The sequence below is a fragment of the Crassostrea angulata genome, chromosome 3 (genome assembly GCF_025612915.1).
Source record: "Crassostrea angulata isolate pt1a10 chromosome 3, ASM2561291v2, whole genome shotgun sequence".
NCBI classification, from domain to species: Eukaryota; Metazoa; Mollusca; class Bivalvia; order Ostreida; family Ostreidae; genus Magallana; species Magallana angulata.
Genome location: NC_069113.1, coordinates 55,354,575 through 55,362,923, shown reverse-complemented (window position 1 = coordinate 55,362,923; position 8,349 = coordinate 55,354,575). Strand labels below are relative to the sequence as shown.

General features: G+C 34.7%; 1 pseudogene; it reads left to right on the top strand.

Moving 5' to 3' along the window:
• Positions 1-1,012: 1,012 nt before the first annotated feature.
• Positions 1,013-3,704, top strand: LOC128178497 (uncharacterized; annotated as a pseudogene).
• The last annotated feature ends 4,645 nt before the right edge of the window (positions 3,705-8,349 follow it).

The following is an 8,349-nucleotide window of genomic DNA, read 5'->3' as shown; positions in this document are numbered from 1 at the left end:
AAAGTTGTTGATCGTACCAATATCTATTAGAAAAAAATCATTGCCACGCCCATTTATTACGTAATAATGCACTTCTAGGGGCCAAAGTTCCTATACTTTGACGCAATATATCTAGAGAAGCAGAAATATTCTGTTAGACATCATAGAAAAGAAAATGTTTGAATTTATGATTGAAATCGATTCCACTTATCAAAACACGAATTTCTGTCCCCATTAGGGATCTAGAGGGCTGGCCCCTAAAATATTCAATCATTTGTATCTCAAAAGTGATCAACAATTATAGATGGATGTAAGTACAACAAATATTAGTATTTTTAAGACCTTTTCAAAGAAATCAAGAAAGCCAAGGGGCCAAGGCACTCTTAAACTCCATTACAAATAACTTAAAAACGATAAAGATTATGTAATGCATGATAGAAGCAAAGTTGTTGATTGTAGCAATATTTATCTGGAAAACTCATTGGCACACCCATTTATTACGTAATTAGGGATTTGTATACATTATCTGAAATGTGTGTGTGTGTGTGGGGGGGGGGTTAATTCTGAAATTTTATCGATTATTCATGGTATGATTACGAGATCGTATCTAGTTTTTTAAATTTCTATTAATAACACTACACTTAGGATAACATTATTTTCCCAACTTATGACTAGTACTGTATACACAAAAGTCAATATTGATTTGACTTCTATTCAGCAAAGACGTATTTATGACTTTTATCCAGGCGAGCTTTACTGCTCGAAGTTGTCAATGCTCGTACAAAATTATTGAGCAATAATCAATATGATTTTAATTAAAATATGTCGATAATAAAGTAAAATATAATTTTCTGTTCGAATACTCTCAGTACTTTGATGAATTTCCTAATTAGTTGCTAGCTTCTATGGGGTTAGTGGCTGCTTTCAGTGGCTGCTAGCTTAAGCTTGGTAAATCAATATAGCTAAATTGACAGAGGTATCATTGTTTTATGAGGGAACAGCTGACGGTTGCATTCTAAAGTATACATACACAGGAACAGTTCGAGTGTTAAATATCAATGTGTACATACTTTTATATTTCTCATTTTTTTAAAAACGTAAACCCGGATATTATAGATAGGGAGAAAATACATGGAATTTACAGATACGGAAAAAGAGAGATTATGCAATGAATGCTGTTACAGCCCCTTCAGACTGTTCTACTACTGTGGTGTTTAAAGCTGACGACTGCATTCCGGTAAGGGTGAGAGATGGTTTATAATAAATAAAAGTAATACTATGCAAGTAACGACATGAATGTTTTGCTTAAAAAGAGCAATTCTTTTCTGTTTCAGTTCCGATTTAAGACATTATCGACGGAAACATTACACACAGGGAAGTATACTGACTGTATTGATTTATTGCTGAATCAGTGATCAACAGGACGGAAAACGATTAGTGGATGGTCGTTAACGAGGGTCGGCAAAATTTAGAGTTGATGTTGCATAATTTTGGAAACAAGACTCGCATTGTCATGAAACTGTGAGGTTTAATTTGCCCGCTTCTTTCTGCTTAGAGTAGTATTATCTTTTTTATACACAACTTTACGTATGTTCCGTTGACAAATTTATTCTCAAATATTCCAGGAAGATTGAAAGACATGGCCACGAACACGGCACAAGATGTCGTTCGGTGCACCACGAACACAGCACAAGATGTCGTTCGGTGCAGCATATGTAAGGAAGTCGTCGCCTTTCTATGCGGGAGTTGTAATATAACCTCTGCGGGCAGTGTGTACAGACACATCTAAACAAAAACAAATCTTTGAAGCATGAAATTTTACCATACACCTCAGAATCTGTCAAACCGAAATCAGAGGCATCAGATTGTAAGGACCATCCCGGAAAATCTCGTCACCTTTACTGTCTGGACTGTAACGTCCCGATCTGTTCGCTGTGCCTGACCGCAATTCACAAACGACATGGAGCAAAGGAATTGTCGGAGATCTTTGAGATCTTGGGAAAAACCCGGAGCATTGTGACAGACGATTTCAAAGAATTGCATCGTTTTGAAAGAGAGTATTCAATGATTGTCGAAGATCGCGAGATGAAAATCAAAAAATACACCGAGCAAAGCAATCAAGAAAATAGTTCTCTCAAAACCATAGGACAAATCTGGCACGACATCATTGATAAAGCAATAGAAACAATTGAACACGAACTGGCTGATATGGTCAATGAAGATCTTCAAATTTTACGAGTCAAAAAAGACAAAGTGCAGAATTTATATCAAATAATAAAAGGTTGTATTGAGCAAAACGAACATATCTTGAAAGAAAAAAACTCCTTGAAGATGCTTGAGTACAAATCAATCGTAGAAGAATTACGGCTTGTACCATCTATGAGAGACGTAAGACCACCCAAACTGATTTTGCCAGACGTGGAAAAAGAAGAACTCTTCAGCCATCTGTACACTCAACACTTCCAGGTTTTACCATAAGTAAAACGGGCGATGTTACCATGGTTTCAACACAAATGATGATGGAAGAGCCAGTTGTTCTTGATGTTCTCCCAACAAAGTGTAAAAAAATTAAAGGAATCTGCTGCGAATCCACGGAAAAGGTTTGGATTTATGGAGATGACGAAAAGATTAAACAACTAGACAGATCGGGTTCTACTTTGAAATGCTTCAGTGCCGCAACTGGAAACAGTCAGAAAGATATAGCGATGAATAATGATGGCAATATAGCATTCTCTCACAAGGAAGAAAAATGCATTTATTTAGTAAACAAGACCAAGATCGAGAAGTTTATCGATATGTCCGGCTGGATACCGTATGGCCTCTGCTTCAATTCAGACGGAGAGTTGTTGGTGTGCATGCGACGTAATGATTATACAGAAAGCAAAGTGGGTTTATACACCAAGGAAAAATTAAACAAAGAATTCCAATTTGATGAAACTGGGAAACCATTATTTTCTGTCAGCCGAAACAATATGTATATTTGTGAAAACGGAAATGGTGACATCTGTGTTTCTGACTGGAACGCATGCGCTGTGATTTCGATGAAAAAATCCGGAGAATTTCGCTTCCGTTATACCGGATGCCTATCGCGCAGCTTCAAAGAGTTCTATCCCCACGGGATCGCAACGGACAGTTCCTGTCGTATTCTGGTCGTAGATCGAGATAATAATTGCGTTCATGTAACCGATAGAAACGGAAAGTTCTTACGGTACATCACGTGTGATTTGCAGGATCCGTTTGTTTTGAGCTTGGATGAAGAAGAAAAACTTTGGGTCGGAGAATGTGACAATGACTGCATCAAAATCATCAAGTATCTTAAGTGACTTGACAATAAAAGATTATGTTTTTTTTTTAACAAAACTATTTATGGCCACACCAATATAATTTCTTGTTCGTCGGACATTCAGTGAAAAAGGGTACGAGCGGGCGAGTGATTAAAAAATTATTTTTTTGTAGCCAGAAGTTTTAGGCGGAATATAAATGAATTAGATTTCATAGGACAGTTATATTTCATCTACTTGTTTAAGATTCAAAAATTTAAATTATTAAAAATGCCAAAACATATAGCGGAAATAAAACAGCACAATTTCCTGGATGCGGGAAATTAATAATTATGTATAATTTTACTTGAATAATTTTATTCCAGTACGAGCGCGCGGGGTCCAACGAACAAGAAATAACATTGTTGTGGTCGGCGAGTTGTAGATAAAAAGTAAAATACGAAAACACGAAAAACGTTCAATATAGCTTAAGCGCTTTCATTTTAAAATATTCAGAAGCTATATATATATATATATATATATATATATATATATATATATATATATATATATATATATATATATATATATATATAAAGAAACTCATTTTCCTGAAACAATGAGAATGCTTTATATAATTTTGTATATCTTACTATTATGATTTTGCTTGATTGCTTGATGAATTATATATTTTTCATGTGTACGTTTCCTAATTTTAAGAAAACCATTTTTCACCATATCTTTGTAACTGTACAAGTATTTTTGGGAATTAGATTTGTTGTTTTCAGTAAAAGGTCAGCGCTGTTGAATGTTTAGCTGTAAATTGTGGCTTCCAAATTTTTTTTTTTGTATCATATCATTATGCTCATATACATTCTAAATAAATAACGTTTTACCGGTGGATATTAATTATTCAATAAATATTATAACATTTCGTAAAAATACTTTGACGTTCCTAAAATATTGGATGATTTGATTAAAAAAGACCTGTGGTGATTTCGGGTTGAGGAACAGCTTAATTGTATAAAATATATGAAGTCCTGAGCCAGGATACAATCACATGACCAGTTATCTTTGCTGTAAAGTTGCCCACCAGTATACTTACCTGAAATCAATTTACCATGTCTGATAGAACCATTTTAACAAGACCTTTAGCTTTCGATAGGATGTAACTACCTTTTTCCTGCGTCGAAACAAGTTAATAATGAAGCTGGTTTCAAGTGAAATAACACGTTGAAAAAATAGTAAAAACACCAAATTTTATTTTTAATAAACATTTGTGGGAAGAAAGAAACACATGCACATTAAGTAGTCTTAGCTCAAAAGCCAGACAAATATTGGTTTTTTCTCCAAAGAACCAAGGCTGGGTGGCCAGCAAACGCGCAGTATTCAATTTGTCTGCACGGCCTGATGTAGGATCGGCGACAAACAAAAAATCATTCAATGCTATCAGCCTGTAACGTTAATCAGATATTTATATCTGAAAAGAAATTTCAAAGATCATTCTCCCAATATTTTATTTAATTTTTGCATCTCGATTAAGAAAGATTAATATGATTCTAGTGTCTCAGCGGGACAACAGCAGGGTAAATGCTATACATGTTTATATTGCTATTAACATTGTAATATTACCAAAAAATGATGAATCAAGTTCAATTTAATATTAGTTGATTTGAACATATATTATCGTACAAAATTTCAACTGTGATAGGACACAAGATAAAAAACTTAGACCACCCTCTCCCAATAAAAGTATGTAATACAATACAGATTATGTATACACAACATGTGCGGTCAACAGATCATGTGACAGTTATAGATACATTATCAATGATGTGCAAACATTAAATCTTTTTGTGTCTTTAACTATAAAGTAAAGAAAATAAATGTTTGCTTTCACTTACACTAATTGCGCTGTGGCCCCAAAGTAGGTCATGAGTATTAACAATATTTAATTTACAATATTGAACATATCATTAAGCAGAACATTTCTGGTTTCTTTATATTTGTTACAAGTGAAAAAAATAATGGTAAGTGTATTCGGGCTTACCACACGAACAGTGTGGACTATAAATATAATATGTTTTACGGTGCTACCGTTCTGGCGAGCGCAGCAAGAATTACACATACCTTGCATCATTGTCAACTTATAGTTTTATTTAGGTATCAACGAATGTCAAAGAATTTTTGAGAGAGTATTGCTCTACAATAAATATGCCAAAGGTACTAATTTTAATGGTTATGATACATACAGCGCAACCCCCTACCCCGCCAGAGAGAGAGAGAGAGAGAGAGAGAGAGAGAGAGAGAGAGAGAGAGAGAGAGAGAGAGAGAGAGAGCGGTTCCAGTTTGTAGGTGTGTAATTTCCCACTTTTAAATTTGATGGTCTGACTATATGCAATATCTACATATTTTTTCTAAATGTTTATTTTCTCATTTTATTCCTTTTTATTTAGTTCAAAATATCCTATTGTTTATTTCCTCCCTTCTCATATACTTACCTGCCTACTGTACATGCATGCACAATTAGCTTAAAAATGGATCGATATGACAGTAAAGTATGGCTCTTGCTAGTATATATACATAAAATCTCTAGATTAAAAAAATTAAAACAAATCATATGTCAGTGAGGCAGGTATCGCAGTCTATACTAAAATAGCCAGTACACTCATTACAGATGTTTGATCCACCTCTAAATTTATCGCGGGAAATATAGCGCGAGTGCACTGTGACGTCATCCATGACTTTGTTCGTCTTTGTTTACGTTTCTCGACTGAATACGGAGGTATGGAAGCATGCAACAAATCTTTTGAGTCTCGCCAAAGCATATGTGGTACTCAAAACGTGTCTTCAAACTTTAAGTCACCGTAAATTACGAGTTAAAAGTCGGCCATTTTTGGCATAGCACCACGGGTGAAAACATTAGAGAGCATTATGGGACGTAGACAAAAAATTTTGTTTGATGAACTGTAGGTTTAGCTCGTTCTTTTTCCCGCGCACACTGGTTCTTAGAGCTCGCTTCGCTCGCCGGCGCTGCGCGCCGGCGAGCTGCGCTCGCTATAATATTACAACGAAATAAATCACTTTTTACCACACAATTATTAAAAAAGAATTTCACCATAAGTAAAGTCCTGCTCTACAGATAATATCATTCTGATTTATGACAGAAACATGCATTTAAAAAAACCAAAAACGAATGGACATCCGTTGAAAGCGCACTCCATTCGGTAATAACAGTGGGAACAAATGAAGATTTTTACAATGTAAACGACATTTTGGTATTCTGTAGTTTTGTGCATTTCTTATAAAAATCATTGGATGCATTAACACGTTTATTTTGGAAAATGTCCATTACATAATTGGGTAATCATTATTATACATGGTTTTCAGCCTGGACATTTGCCCTCTGCTCTCAAGTGTTTCTCACCTTGTTTCGAAATAATTATAAAGATCGAGTTTCCCTAGAGGCAAAAATAGGTACTTCTGTGACAATCATTGCTGCAATCAATTGCATTTGTTCTAACCTTTCGGAATCAGTGAAAGAGCACCCGCCCAATACAGGGTTAGGGTTAGGGTTAGGGTTAGGGTTAAATAGAAAACGTCAGGTTTCAACCCAAAAATTAGTTAATACATAATAAACTAAAGAAACGAAGAAAACGTATAAATTATGATACTATTTCAATATATTTTATAACTTCTTACTCATCCTAGGCACCTGATCCCACTTCTATCTTTTTAAAGGTCCCTGTTTGCTCTGCTTTGAATCTGTATTTCGCTATGTGGACTTTTGAGATGGTTGACAGTTTTTTATTGTCATATCTTATGTAAGAGGTTTTTTTTTTCAATAATTTATAAAATAAATAACTGTCTAACAATGTCTTGCAGCATGTTTATACCCAAACAGCATTAGAAGTATTTAGCTTCCCGATGTTTTGGACGACTATTCGAATCCTGTTTTAAAACGACGCATCTCATCACAACAGGAAATTCTTTATTATAACATTATTATATAATTGCATACAAATTGAGTAACGCGTGTAAGTGCGTTATGAAAATTTGTATGCACACATCGCTGCAGTTATGAGACTGTATACTTCAAAAAATTATGATTTAATGCTTATATTTACATTTTTAACTTCTTGCCTTCTCTGCAAATGTGATTCATACCATAAAATTCCTATTTTATCATAACGGTAAGTTTATATTAATGGAAGAGCCACTGTAACAGCCACAAGCGTGAACGTCATAATTAAACTCGTCATTTTAACCTTTGAGTACCCTGTGTGTATTATAGTGTTATAACTGCCGTGATTTTCAACACGGAATATTATATAAATAGTGCCTGTTTGGGAGGGTAACAGTTGAAATTGACACCCCGAGAAAACCATTGTCAACCGACGCGAAGCGGAGGTTGACAATGGTTTTCGAGGGGTGTCAATTTCAACTGTTATCCTCCCAAACAGGCACTATTTATTTTGTTATACTGAATGTCTTTTTTACAATTTTTAAGAAAATTTTACTGCTTTTATATAGGAATAACGTGAATTCTACAGCGAACCGTACGCGCATAATTTTCGCGCATGTAATATTTTTTAATGTTACCCGTTGCCAAGTGCGTTGCTAACGCTGAGGGTAATAGTAAATATTATTAACTGCGTCTTAACCAATCAGATTTCAGTATTTAACATGAAAGTATAACAAAAGGGAATAAGTCTCAATTTAACCTATTGATGTTCACGATATGCTATCAGGAAATTATGTTCATGAAAAATATTTGATACGTAATTTTTTCGTAGAAATATAGCTTAAACTAGAGCCGAGCTCGTTGCAAAGCAACGAGTAGGTCTTCCGTCGCAACTTCGTGTCGCGAAAGGATTGTCCATCAGTCTGACTAAAACACTTGTCAGAGCCTGACAGACCCTGTATTGATAAAAGGTCATCTTTACACGACCATTTCTTCTTACCAATTAGAGCTTGAGAAAATTGATTGGAACTCTTCAAATGGAGACAAAAAAGATAAATTCATGCCTATTTTCTATGTAACCTCTAAATTGAGTATTGCACCACTCATTAAACTGATAAAGGCATATCTTTGCTAAGTAGGTGTTTA